Below are 15,088 nucleotides of genomic sequence, written 5' to 3' on the forward strand. Positions count from 1 at the left end.
TACAAAATCCTGCATAAAATACTTCTGTCTCAGTACTGCACCTGTTTAATCCATGTTGCCATACAATTACTACTTCCAATGAAATCTTCCTCTCTAACGTTTTTTTCCCATTCCTTACTGTTTGCTGAATCCAATTTTGGTCTCGTGCTCAAGAATATTTGAACCAGAGACCAGAGTTTTCTACTTACCACACTCAGTAGTGGCTTGTGTGAGTAACCACCACAGGGCTTTTGAGTGGAAAACCAACCAGACAGAAGTTGTAGATTCACTTGAAAGTTAAGAAAAAAATTAATCAAGGCACGTGGGATAAAGTCCATGTGATCTGAAGGAATGCACAGCCAGGGTTCAGAAAGAAAAGGGTTACACTTATCAGGAATTAGAAAAACTTGAGCTGCTGCAGATCCAAAGTCTGAGTTATGTGCCAAGTTTTGGCAACCTGACTTAGGATGAACTAAGTGAAGACACAAGTGGGCTGACCAGTAAAAGTAGCTTTTGCCTTCATCATGCCCAGAACAAAACAAGCTGGATTAAGAAACCAGCAGTGGGTGTTTGGAAGGAAAACATCAAGACACACAAACACAACTGATGAGGGTAGTAGGCTTAAAAATATCGGTGCACTGAAACCAAGCAAAGCAAAACCAGGCATTAGGGGCTCTAATAAAAATGCAAAACTTGATTCTGCATCATAAATAAAACTGAAAAAAAAGAAAGATGTCTCTTTAACAATCCAGGGAATTCTCCTGTGAGAGAGCTGAGATTCTAGATAATGGTTACTTGTGCATATGATCAAGCTGAAGCATTTCACAAAAGCAATTAGCAATCTCTTTACTACGCTCTCTGATGGTGAGAGTGAGGTGGTCACAGCATTGCTTCATCCAGGGTCCTGAACCTACCAATGATGGCTATAATGAAGAATTCTACAGCGTGCCACACAAAGCTGATGGGCTGAACTCAAGTAACAGATAACTGAATGTTATTAGTGTCATATGCATCTGGCCTCTGGTACTTCTAAGAAAGAGCTGCAAGTGAAATATATTTTTAAATGATTTAATAATCAAGAGTTTCATGTGCCACATCTCTAATGACCTGACTGCAAAGAATTTATGCACTTTTGTCTATTTTTGTCTTTTCATAGCTCAGCTTTGTACAAAGAAATCTGTTGCAAGTTACTATGTTGTACTAAAAGGATATGGAAAATCTATGGAGTTTAAATATTGTTAGGACACATCCCAACCAAAGAAGTTTTTTTTGCATAGGATGCAGTTTCCACAAATCTTGGCTAGGTGGTGGGTAACAACATATAAAAGTTAACACAGCTCCTTCATTCTGTAGTTAAAGATGCTTTCTCAGTGAAATGAAGAGACTTCTAGAGATAGAGGACAGTTATTTTGTTGTAATATATCAGGGATTGAATAAGCTTTTTAAGTAAATTAAGAATGTTAATCTCACTAAAAAGCGTGTCACAAAATCATTGATCTACTCAAGCAACTGAAAACCTCATTCTGATGTCAAGGCTGTGGATTTCAGCTAAGGAGCTATAGGACTGCAGAACATGAGAGAACTTGGAATGAGGCAAAAATTCAATGATTACCAGAGTTTCTCAACATCTGGCAATCTCAACAATTTAGTTACAAATATGCAATTCATACAAACATTTTGACCCCAAAATGGACAATCTATAGGATACCTTGTAAAATAGCATCTTAGAAGCAACAGAAAAATCCTTAATTCAGTCTTACTTCCTGACAGTTGTAATTAATGACTGAAAAGTCACCAAGCTTGAGTAACGCACTCTGAGTAATGAAAGCTGAGCAGGTCATTTCTGGTACTCATTCACTTACAGTGTCTCCAAGCAGAAAACTCCTATTGCAGTCAACAGGAACAGTGCAGAGAGGAAGAGTGATAATGATGCATAAGGCATTCCTGCATCTAACTAATGAGCAAACCTAGAGCTTCAAAAGTTAAGCAATCGAGGGAAGTTAATTTTTCTGGAACTTGAACAGATTCACGATATGACTTTTACAAGCACACACACGTAGGATCTGAACCCAACACATCTGAAATCAATGGAAATCTGTTTTATTTCCATGCTTTTTTGATTAGACTCTCAGCAGTTCATTTTACAAGATACAAAACCATTTACAAGGCTAATTTATGTCCCTTTTTTTCCAAAGTGTACATGCTTTGCAGTATATAATGCTATAAAATAGAATGTGTTCATAATAGCCAGGCTAATTTGCAGCAGATTCTAAAAATTTTTTTGCGGAGGCAATATCAATTCCAGTGATACTCTTCATACCTAAGTTGTTGGATATTTCAGCTACTAGTAATGCTTCTAAAATTGGAATGAACTTTTAAAGTGCATCTACTGTAACATTTATCTTCTGCTGTCAATATAGGATGCTGTGAACTATTTGGCTAGATAGGGCCAGTAACAGCCAGCCGAACTAGAAGTGACTTTGCAGCACGGGGGTGATAGAATGAACCTTCCTCTGTGCACCTTATCTGATTTCAGGTCAATCAGCCCCTTTTGAGAAGTAAGAAACACAAGTTTTTCAGCAAAGCTTCTCAAAATAAAATATTTAGTATTGTCTGCAGGCTGAGGAGTGATAACAAAAGAAATGCAGCTAGAATTAAAATTGTGCTCAAAAAGAATGAAAACCAGCAACACTGAGAATTTCTCAAACAAGGCTATCAGTTGCTGCACATTTCTGTTCAATTATACTGCCTTTACTTCAGAGTTAATAAAAATCTAACACATAATGCTTCTTTATGGAGATTGGTGGACATGTTTCATGCTAATTCCTTCCTGAGTTAGTAAGCCTTTATTTGCCATGTCAAGGCAAAAATGATGGCCTGCAGCCTAGCAGAAATGCCAGTGCATACTTTCAAATGTCATTAAGTTGCCCACCAAATTAAACTATTGACCAAATTAAAGTGTTTACCACACATGCCATCTACACCTCGCTCTTGGTAAAGCCTGAAGTGACACCTCATAGGGATCAAAGTGCATTTTACAGAACTGACACTCCAGGCTCCCAGGAGCACGATACCATCTGTGAGGAGCATGGACGTGATTTCCCCATGCCCAGAACTAGGGGAAAAAACCCTGGAAAATGCAAAGAAAACCATCAAATATTGCTGGAAATATGATTCACTTCAGCATAGTTGTATTTGATCTTATTTATCATACTATTCTGATTTGGAAGTTTGCTGACATGGAGAAGCTCTCAACCTGGAAGAATTGTCCACAAAGGATATTCTAGTCCCTGCTGATACAGAAATGGAGGGTCCAGTGGTTCAGCTGCCAACCCCAGCACAGCCACAGGCTGGTTCTGACTCCAACAATCACATTCAATCTGCCCATAGCTCCAGCCACAGCAGTTCTCCTGCATGCAACACAGACACAGTGGCAGTGGACAAAACCCACACACTCAAATTTCTTTTGTGTACCAAGATAGGACTTGCAGTTCTTGTTTTATTCCTTTGTAGCTGTGAGCCTCAGACAGCTGATTTTCCTTACATGAAATATCTCCGTGTTAAGAAGTTTACAGCAGCTCAGTTTCTGACTAGGAAAAAAGAATCTGACAAAGCCACCTTGAGTTCTTGTTGTCACTTTGTCAGTACTTAGCTCCTAATGGCTTTGATTTAGGTTCAGGCACTCTCAGCAGGAAGGATGCTCAGTTCCCAACAGTGAGAACAAGGCTCCTGGGTTTTGACCAGTTTGATAATCACCTTGCCAAACAGAACAAACATTACCCTGGCTCAGCAAACTGCTGCCAGGGATGTGTGAAGCTGGTACATCTGTTCTTCTCCTCTGGGCTGCTGGGCAGCTCAGTGCCTCTGGAGGCTCAGCCCTCAGAGAATGTGAATAATGTGGGATAACTCAGAGCAAATGCTAAACAGACAACATCCGTCCTCACCCCCCAGACACCAATAAGCAAAACTGCCTGGCCAGCATAAAATGTGCTAAAATGAACACAGGCATCTGAGGAGTTGATTTAATTTTTTTCACATTAGTCTCTCTTCACACAAGGGGCATTTTGCTAATTGGCGTGATTCAGTTAAATGAGGAGGTATTTTGAGATTAAAAAACATAGCCCAACTGTTTGGATAATGGAATGGGGAGCAGGCTTATAAGCCACAGAAATGAGGAAAGGAGCTGTCATGCTCTGGAGGTTACAGTTAAAAATGATCTTGGGAAATGAGAGGAATGAATAAGGCAACAGTCAGTACACACAAATACAAAGCAGCAGCATCACAAAGGAGAAATCAAAGGAATAAACACAAAATGGGGACTGACTAGGTAGAAATAATACAAAATGAGATCCCAGAGTGTCAACAAACTACAGGCTGAGTAGGAATCAAAACTGTCAAGTGGCTGCAACGAAAGGAAACTCTTTTAACTAGAGTGTATTAGCAGGAAAGTATTAACTAAAACAGAGGACATAATTATTCTGCTCTATTAAGCATTGTTGATGCCCTCAGCTGGCACATGCTTCTGTCTGGGTAAAAGTATAAACAAGATATACAGGATAAGAGGGTAGATGAGGATAAGAGTTCAGGGAGGAACAGTAAAACTGATGAAATTTTGACTATAACTTCAAAGGAAATGAAAAAAGGAAATAGATTGAACTACTTGAGAAAGGGAAGACTCGACAAGGGAGCCATGAGATGTCTTAAAAAGAGCAAATGCTTCTCATAAAGCAAGCAGTTATCCTTGAAGATTGTTCTCCATATCTATGAGGATAGAACAAGAAACATCAGACAAATTCCAGTGTGGGGGCTTTGGTGAAGTATTGGAAGAATCTTAATGAAGAATCAGACTGCCTTCTCCAGAGGTTTATGATTAGCCTGGGAAAACAATTGTTGGAGTTATGTGAGTTCTCGGGAGGATGAAGGATCCAGCAGAAGGATGGGAAGGGAACATGAAAGCACTCCTTGGCTGCCTACTGGTCATGGAGGATCCCAGGTTCTGCTGCTGAATTGCTCTCCTTGGGGAAGCAGTGGGAAATCAAACCCCCACCTCCCTGGGAAAGAATATGGAAACCAGGAAGGCAAGGTAACGGCTTTGATTCTGGTGAGATGGTTTCATGTTGGAGAGTTTTATGACTGGAAGAAAATAATGGATTTCTGAATTCTGAAGAGACAACTGGGTTACGGATTTTCAGTAAAGAAAGCACAATGAGAAATGTGCTGACAATCCTCGAGGAATAAGAGTCAATCCAGTTTGAGTATGAACACGACTCATCCTCGTTTTCCTGGTCATCTTTAGACACTCCAAGTGTGAGCCAGAGGTTCTGGGGAGTGCGTGAGGGATATTTGTGTATTTACATGCAATCAGTGTGTGGCAGTCATATTAGATATAATTTTTCCTGTGACTGACTCTAGCTGCAAAAATTAATCAAAACATTCAAGCAATATCTTACTTCTTTATATCTTACTTCTTTTAGTTATCTAGTTTTGTTTAAATTGGTTATAATCCCATTTCAGTGGTACACAAAACACAAACACATCCTAATACGACAAAATAATAAGCTGAATGTCATTATATTTCCACAGAAAATGCACACTGTTAAATCTAGACCACACACCCATTTTAGATCATGTTTGGAGTGACAATTAAGGTGGAGACGGTAAAAAGAAACTTTGAGAGAAACTGCAAGTGCTCTATTTTGCAACTGAAGGAAAATACTAAAATAACATATTATTTTGACTACTTTTCTATTTTTTTTGTGAGCAAATAAAGCAGATTGGAAAAATGATCATTCCCATCAGGAGGTTCTGAAAAGATATAAAATAGATTAAACTACTCTTGTCTTTGTGTTTGAACGTAGAAGCAACAAAAAGTAATTTCAGTTCAGAGAGGCTGAAGGTAAACAACAGTAATCTTCAGTTTCATTTTCATTCTGGCAGGTCTCCTGGCTGATGCTTTGCCCTTAATTGCTTTTCTAGTTACCTGGTTGAGCATAACTGTGTGAGATCATATTTAAACAAACTCACTTTGTTTTCTTAACTCCTGCAGAACCAACATTATTTGGTCCTGGATTATACAGTTCAGACTTCATTAAGTAAAAGGTTGACCTTTTAGGTTTGTTTTTTTTTTCTTTTTTAACTTAACATTCTTAGTATTGCTGTTTTCTGACTCTACATATAGACAATGGAGTCAGAATGCTGCAATGTTTGACAGCCAGTCTTTCATTCATCATTCCCAGCTGCCCTACAGTCATGGAAGCATCTTGATGCTCCCTGATCTTATCTTTCCTTTCTCCTCTGATTACTTCTGATGTGAGAGAAAACACCAGATGCCCACAACATGGGGGCTGATCTCACCTTTCTGATCACACAGCAACTCCTACAAAAAGCTACTGGAAAAACATTAATGGGAGCAATCAACCCTGCTGATGGGGAACATATCAGCACTTCACAAGTAAGAAGGATCCATGCTGAAGCAGTAAGAAAACAGGTAATAGCTGGGATGGAGAGAGACAAAAGTAGTAGAATGAAAGAAAAGGCTTAAAAGGCAGAGAAAACAGCAAAGTTCACAGAAGCCAGAAGATACGGTACTGGAAAATGCAACAGAAATTCTGAAAAAAGATGAAGCCAAAACCCGGACCCAATTCAAAAAAATCAATGGACTTTATTAAGTCCTATCCTGAGATTCAACGAGAACTTTTGGTCTCTGAAGTATCTCAGATGAGCCAACCATTCTGCTTTATTGCATCCCCTCTTTTATCCCAAATAACATCATCTCCATCTCCCCTTTCATCCCCTAAAAATCTCTATAATCTCTACAGGTAATTTTGAAGTAAATGGAACTAAAAAGAATGCGAGCATCTGGGTTGAAAATCTGCCTCCACTAAGATAAATGACAGAATTCCCATTGACTACAAAGAGAGCTGGTGTTTCATCCTTAGAACATATTGGGCATGTGAACTTTAGATTCTGCAGGATTACATAGAACAAACAGTGTCAAAAGAGATCATCACTTTTTTCTTATCAATTTACAGAAAGCAGTAGCTGAAGGGTATACAGAAGTGCAAGTTTTTTTCATTTGAATGAAAAATTAGATAGAATTTGCATGAGCAAACTCAAAGCTTCTACAGAAGTTCACTCGGCCACAAGGCATAGTGCAATGGCATGAAGCTGAAATAGCTGAAGGACCACTGGCAGAATAATAATGAAGTCCTTAAGGGGTGTGGGGCAAACAGGAGGGTTTCATCCTCGGTGGAAGCTTGTGGGTACTGATCAGTAAACGGCAGGGTGGGCAGGTGGCTGAGGGAAAAAGGAAGGCTGTTAAATGGCAATTGGCTTGTCAGTGACTGTTTCACCACCACCTGGAGGCGTTCCTGCTCCCTCCTTTCTGTTACCTCATAACTACCTCATTATTGAACACTGATTAGTGAATACGGAGTCTTGATTCCTGGTTTGATACTTGGGACCATCAAAGTGGCTGAACCTGGGAAGGATGATGGACTACATGGGAAGACGAGGGATGAGAATTTTTGCAACTGTTTGTTTTTTTCCCCATGAGTAGTTCTGCTGAAACTCGGAGAGCAGTCTCAGTAAAGAACTACAGGGCACACAATTCATGGAGGTCACACATGTGACCATTTAAACTAAGCAGGGGAGGAGAGGAAAAAGAAAATTTTATTATTCCAATTACATGCACATGGAGCTAAAACTCAGTTTACATTATCTCATCCCAGGTTTGCAAGAAGCTGACATCAGAGCTGGAAAACAAAACTTTATTTTATGATTCTCAATCTAATTTCTAATGGAGTTAGGGAAGAGATTCATTCAGAGATGTGAAGGATAGAATTAACTATCTTATCTATCTATCTTATGTCATGGTCTATGCATTGTTATGAGAAATTCCAGGAGTGGGGATTTAAATAATCTTCTGTAACTTTCTATGGCTGTTTTCTATTAGAGCAAAGGTGCATATTTTAGTTGCACTCTCCAAAAATGTGAGAGTAATTTCCAATTTGAATTAATCTGGGTTTACTTCTGCAGTTGTTTTTATACCTTTCCTCTTCAAAGTCGCTTCAGCAGTCCAAGTTTCCTTAGCAGAAGGAATTTATACTACACAATCCATTGCCCTCCAACTTGCTTTTTGTAAACTAAACCTATTAAACAGTTTAAATAAAAGTTGTCTTCAGTGGCACTTTTCCTAACAGATGCTGCAATCTGGCAGAAAAATGAGGATCACAAGGGCCAGATTCCTACTGTATGAACATTCCATGGATGAAGCTTATTTACTTCTCTCTGATAGGCAGGATTTGTAGTTATAGACCATTCTTGCTAACTTTCCAGCATGGCCAAAATAAGACAAAGAGGTTTGTGCAGACTCTTCAATCACAGTATTTCTGCCCTGAGTCAGGTTTTAGTAACAGTTATTCTTTGTCATATTGATGTTTCACTTGTTTATAATGTACAAAAAAAGTCAGTCCTCCAATAGCAAAGAATTTTTGCCTTCCTTCCTTTTATTTAATTTGATCCAGGAGACCATACTAAATCAGACTGCACAAATCAAAGCACATAAACCAAATCATCAGGAGCATCTTGTGATTCAGGGAGAGAGGTGTGCACACTGAGCACACATAAATCGCATAGGAGTGATATCCGGCACTCAAAAGGAATGATTTTGGACATGCACAATATTTTAAAGATGAAATTGTAATTTAAAGATGCTAAACCTTTCATGGTAATTCTCGTGTTGTTTTTTTTTTCCCCTATCTATATCTGCTGTTATATTATAAGGGAATTCTTCTCTAATAAAATCCTGTAATTTAATGCACTGATGGTAATGCTGATTCAATTTTCTGCTTGCATAAATATCTTCTAAATCCATACTATAAGAAAAATCACTGGCCCTAGGTGTAAAAATCTGTACTTCTAATCATCTATGTAGCCAGAATTAATGATCCAGTAATAACTTTCATTTGATAAATTGATCAATCATACTTTATCTGCACTACCATAGCATAATATAGGCATCCACTAAGAAAAACATTAAAAAATAAAAGATCAATTGGTTCTGTGCATAGATTAAAGGATTATTTGATCAGATGAAAGCAATGAGGCTGAAATGATTTCAAATAATGTGGAAACACCATTTGTTTCAAACTGAAAATTGGAGGTTCTCATGGAAAGCACAGGAAATAAAAACTCTGGGTTGTGTTATTTATGGTAGATACAATCCTAGGAAAAATCCAAAGTGCAAGAAGAAAATGCCCAAGTTCTCTTTAATTTTACACACAAAGAAGTTTATCCTGAAAAGACATCCAACATATTTTGTTCAAATGCAGGTACTGGGACAGGCATGTGAATGTAAATGTCTAAAGCAGTCAAACAAAATATAAGCAGTCATAATAAACAATATTCTGCTGGCCTGTTCATTCCCTTAGACTGATACTCTTTATGTGTCTCAGTAACTACTAGTCCAGTTTGGGAAAACCTTCCCAGATTTCCTGCCTGAAGCTTTACAGCAGGGTGCCCACATGAAGTGCTGCCTCAGTTCTCTGCACATTCAGAGCATACAAAACAAGTGGGATGAGGAAAGAGGAATGGGAAGTGACAGAACCTGCCCAGGCTTGCAGTCAGTTACGTTTGGCATCACAGACTTTGCAGAGGTGCTAAAGAATCTCAGCACATTCTTGATTCTGGCAATTCTACCAACTCCATAATGCCAAGCAGTCAACAAGTCCGACGGGACAGAACAGATTCCAACCCTTTATAGACCCATAACACATTGAGTAATACATAGGGTGAAAAAGGCAAGGAAGTGGAATGTTATAAATGCAGTTTATCTGCCCTGATAATGCCTTAACCTTGTTACAGGCCCAATTGCATGTGCAACTTTTATCATCAGACTGCATAATTAAGATCTTAACACACACCCCCACACACACACCAATGTCCAGATGCCCTAGCAGTAAGGAACTGGGAGCCACAAAATATCCGGTGTAGTCCCTGCAAAACATATCAGCAACTTTTCATGACAGCAATTACATAACCCCTGTTAACAGCTTGGAAAGATGCGACAAGAATCTCTTTCAAATTACACATGTAGCTGGGAAGAACTGAGTGTGAAAGTGCTGTTTCAAATCTTACTGCATAACATTCTTGCTCCTCTGATCCTTCTTGTTTGCAAAAACAGCACCACATACATTCACCTTTGGGCCAATGAATGCACAGATTGTTCCACACATACATGGAAACAGGTATGTCACCATGGCAGCTGAACTCCCCACAGCCACTCATTCACTGCCCCAGCAGTGAAATAGGGGAGAGAATTGGGAAGAAGAGAAAAATTCATGGGTTGCAATAAATACAGTTTAACAGGACAGAGAAGGAAGGGATATCATTATTATCCTCATTATTACCCAAGTGATGCAAAATGCAGCTTCTCACCTCCCACTCACTGATGCCTGGCCAGTTCCTCAGCAGCAGCCCCTGACTAGCTTTCCCCCTAGTTTTCATCCTAAGCATGATCTCATGTGGTCTGGAATATCCCTGGGGTCAGTTATCCTGGCTGTGCCCCCTCCCAGCTTCTTGTGTCCCCCACCCTCCCTGCTGGTGGGGTGAGAAGCTGAAAGGTCCTTGACTTGCAGTAAGCACTGCTCAGCAGCAGCTACAATATCAGTGTGTTATTGACATTATTCTCATCCACGGCAATAAACCACCTATCAGGAAGAAATTTAATTCTATCCCAGCTGGAACCAGGACAGATGTACAACTGTGTACCACCAGCCACAGAAGATGGCCTTCTAGTTCCCAAACACTTGGTTTCTTGGTATCTGATCTCTTGGTTTTGAAATACCTCATTCTGGTCCATTTGATAGAGGCTAATAAGGCCAGTAAATGTTCTGTGAGGAAGGACTCACGGATCTGTGGTTAAGAAGACAGCACTGAAAGGAAACATAACAAGACTTCATCTAAAGAAAAACTACTGAATTTAAGGTGACACCCAGTTGTTTGTCACTTCAATGGCACATAACATGAAAGTTTTCAATTCAAAGGTCTGAACTGCAAAAAGGAAAGTTCAGGTGACAAATTTCCACTGGTTAAGAGTACCAGCATAAATTGCTGGGGAGACTGAGGACAGTGAGGAAATGTCAGGAGTGATGCAGATAGGGTTGATGCTGCCTTGGGGGAAGAGGTGGATTGCTTAATTCCTTGAGAGTTTCTTGAGATAATGACACACCATGTCATTTCCAAAGCTTTGCAAGTTTAGTGGATCGAGGAAGTGATGAACTAATTATTTATATGGAAAGATTCTGATAGGATGATATATCTACTAAACTAAATTTTAGCTGGATTTATAGTTTGTTCCCTGCCATTTTCATCTCTAGCAGATGAGGTGTGAAATTGCTTCAGTAGAAGGACTCAGCACATAACAGCATCAGACAGCGTTTAGAAGAACAGAATTGTCAGACTTCAGGATCATGCTGAGCTCATCACTCCCCTCTGGATCTGCAGTTTCCTTCTTTATGGCATATTTTCTAGGAAACTGTGGAACAGATCTGGTCACATGCTCATTTTTTCATGTTTGGACTACTGACACTTTTTCAGTCTCTGCTATGAAAATGTGCCCTAGAAAACAGCTCTGAATGGCAAAATTATAAAATGGGGGACACACACACAATCCTTCTGCTTCATCTGCTTTATTCACTTGGAAAATTTTTCCAAAACCATTACCTTATAAGCATTTGAAGAATGAGGTCAGACACCTCAGACAGCATCTTACTTTGGACATTTTAGTCCAGTTCTGCTAAAATAAACCTGCCCACACAAGAGAGGCAGGTGCTGGTCACCCCTCACAAACACCCTCAGCAGAACTGATGAAGGGATCTGAGCACTGCTGTGACTAGCATGTGAAGGAAAGGCAAGAGATCAGAAGGTGGCTTCCTAATCCCCCCAAAGTGTTAGATAATTCTACCAACATTATCAGCACTGCTTTTTTACCTTTGTACTTTTATCTGCCAGAGGAGAAATGGGCTAAATCCACAGGCTAAGAAATTTATCAAAGCTTAAGAAGCAGCTAATTTGGACCAAATTTGCTCAATTATTGCCATCATGTAATGAAGCTTACATGGACAGGAAAATGCACATGATACAAATGCCCAGTAGCCATGTTTATATCAGAATGACTGAAAAAGAGAAATACCCAATGAACATGCATTTTCCATGCAAGTCTCAGCCAAATTTAAATCACTGTAACTTCACTGAGGAGCCTGCATGTAACTGAGGGCAGAACTTGACACTGATGTAATTCTGCCTCTGTGTTCTACCCCTCAGTAATCCGGTTTAAATCTATTTGCCATACACGTCGTCCAGTTTTATAAGCTTAAAGGAATTTTCAGTACATCCTCTCACAAAGGAAAAAAGGATGCAAAGGAATTGATGAATTTAGATTTAATGCTCAACTTTAATTGCTAAGACAGGAAAATTATACTACAATTCATTAAAATAAAATCCATTCACCACACAAAACCAACCCTAGGCTCTTTATATGTCAGAGATGCCACTTAAATTCACACCACTCGGTGGAAAATAAATGCTACTAAGTTTTAATAAAACACTTGTTAATTCACATCTACCATAACTGAAATATAAAAAAAAAAATTGTAATTAGCTCCCTACTACAGACCATACAAAGATTTTAATGAACTTTTTTTATTTAGTCAGCATACCAAAAATTAATTTCTCAAACTAAGTGTTCTTATCATTGAGGAAATTGCCTACATATAAGAATGACCTCTTATAATTATTTAGTGCCTTAAAAAAACCAAGCTTGTGAATATTTCAGACTTTAAGTTTTAATAATTTCCTTTTGAAACCTTTTGTTGTGCCTATGTACTGGATAAACACATGGAGGGAGATACTGAAATAGAGTTTAACATACACATCCCTAAAACTGATAAAATTGTTCACAAAAACCACCTTTGCTCCAGATATACCTTTCATTTTTCCCTTCTTGGCTTCTCCACCACACAAAAAGCTCTATTTCCATCTTGTACTACCTTGCTCCAGCAACCTCCTGAAACCCCATCCCCTCTTTCACTGAATACTAACTAGAAGTGAGATAAAAACTTCATTGTCCTAGGGTCTCAAGGGTCTGGATTCAATATTTTAATTTAAAAAAATAAAAATAATTAAAAACCTGTGCAGAGATCATAGAATTCCTGCTATTTCAGAAAAGCAAGCAAAAGACTTTTCTTTCTACTAGATTGGCGAAAAAGACAGCATACTAACAGGCAGGCAAAAATCATCTATGCCAGGGGACTGCCACACAAAAAATCCATTATAAATCTACCTAATTCTTCTTCAAAGCATTCAACATCATCTACTGCATACTTTATTTTTGCTTCTCTCAGCTTTCTCTTTATTCCTCATCCTTTCCCAACTCCAAGGAAAACAGAAAAAGGGACACGACCACAAGTTTCCAGCTCCTGAAGCCTTTTCCTGAAGCCACACACTCTTTTTGCCACTGACTATCTGGGTAATTTTCGAATACTCTGGCCTACACAGAGATGACACAACAGCTGAGGAGTGTGTTCCAGGAGAACCCTTCTGGTTAAATGACACCTGTCATGGTTATTTACTGTCACACATTTCCTCCAAATTCTTGCCTTCATTTGAAAGCCTGGCAGAATTTGTTGTTCTTTAATGTTTCAGAAAACGTGGATTAAGCAATTTCCAAATATCTCATGTATAACTAACATGAGCTGTGTCTCAGCTGAGATCCCTGTGTCTAGAAGAGGCCCCATGTGCATCTTGCTTGCACCTGGTCCCGTCTAACTTTGATTGCCCACTGAAGGTTAATGAGGCTTTGCTAGACCTCAAAGCAGCTTCCTAATCTGAACCACAGACAAAATGGACAACCACCTCTGGCTGGGCACCTGGCTTCTGGGTAACTGTGCACATGAGAAAAGTTAAGCAACTGTGTCCTTTCTTTAAAATTGCAGCCTGTGAAGAGAAGTTAACTTGTTGCATTATTATGACAACCACATATACAGCTCTGGAGCACATTCCTCCTTCGGGGGTCAAGCTCTCTGCTTCCTCTAGACAGGTGGCCTCTCTCCTCTTTCATCTCCAACCTTATTTTTTTTCCTGTCTTAAAATTTGAAGTACCTGACTGACTGATACAAATAGGCCTATTTCCAAATCATATCAACATCTCCATCTGCCAGAAAGTTCATCTTCAGTGCAATTTCCAAAGCAGAGCTCTCCACACTGGGTGCCTGCAATAGTTCCATACATCAAGCCCACTGCTCACAAATGCACCACATGACACTAACAGGGAACACAACTTCCTCTACAAAATCAAGGGAGAGCAAAGTAATAGAAACTGAAAGAAGATAAAATGTTTTGTAGGTAGTGGAACACCAGCTGATAGCAATTTCTCTTTCAAGCCACAGTATACTTAATTTATTTATAGGCATTGGGAAAATGTTATTGCCTCAGCCCTGTGTAGGAAAATACACTAGAAGTGCCACTTTATGAAAAAGCAGCTTAGAAGTAAAAACATAAAGAAAATGAATAATGTTTCCCTAAATATCAAGTCACATTTCTTGCAATAGAATAATGATGAAGCCAGGAGCCATGTCAGGCAATTAGGAGGGGTAACAACTAAGTACAGCCTACAGCCAGCACATAGCAATGTCTTATTGAGGAGTTCTATTGATGAAGTATCTAAAGATGAAAAAATAATATCTCGTGGTCTTTACCTCTAAACTATCAAGACCAATATATTTATGTTTCTGATACTTGGATATATCAGTCACATTAACATCCTCCTGGTGTTTTTCAAATAGACTTGTACTTTGCATTAGTCTACTTGAGCATGGCTTTTCATGGTTTTACTTTTATCTTCTTTGGGATAGCTAAACATAATCTGGATTTTGAGGATAAATAAATCCCCTGGGTTAGACTGAATTAACTATAACCACATGCTAGAGTTCAGAACAGGATTAACAAATCATGGCTACTGGATTTCTTTTAGCTAACACTGACTCCTTAAGCAGCTTTATGGTCCACTGAGAGGGAACCAGACATTTTTTGTTAGATGCCTGTATTTAAC

At 39.0% G+C, this 15,088-nt stretch overlaps 1 protein-coding gene across 2 annotated transcripts in view; it reads right to left on the reverse strand.

Moving 5' to 3' along the window:
* The window catches only part of SPOCK1 (SPARC (osteonectin), cwcv and kazal like domains proteoglycan 1), a 279,178-nt gene that overhangs the window by 163,785 nt on the left and 100,305 nt on the right, over positions 1-15,088 (reverse strand). The gene's annotated exons all lie outside the window — the stretch shown is intronic.

This window comes from Aphelocoma coerulescens, chromosome 13 (assembly GCF_041296385.1).
Source record: "Aphelocoma coerulescens isolate FSJ_1873_10779 chromosome 13, UR_Acoe_1.0, whole genome shotgun sequence".
Classification (NCBI taxonomy): Eukaryota; Metazoa; Chordata; class Aves; order Passeriformes; family Corvidae; genus Aphelocoma; species Aphelocoma coerulescens.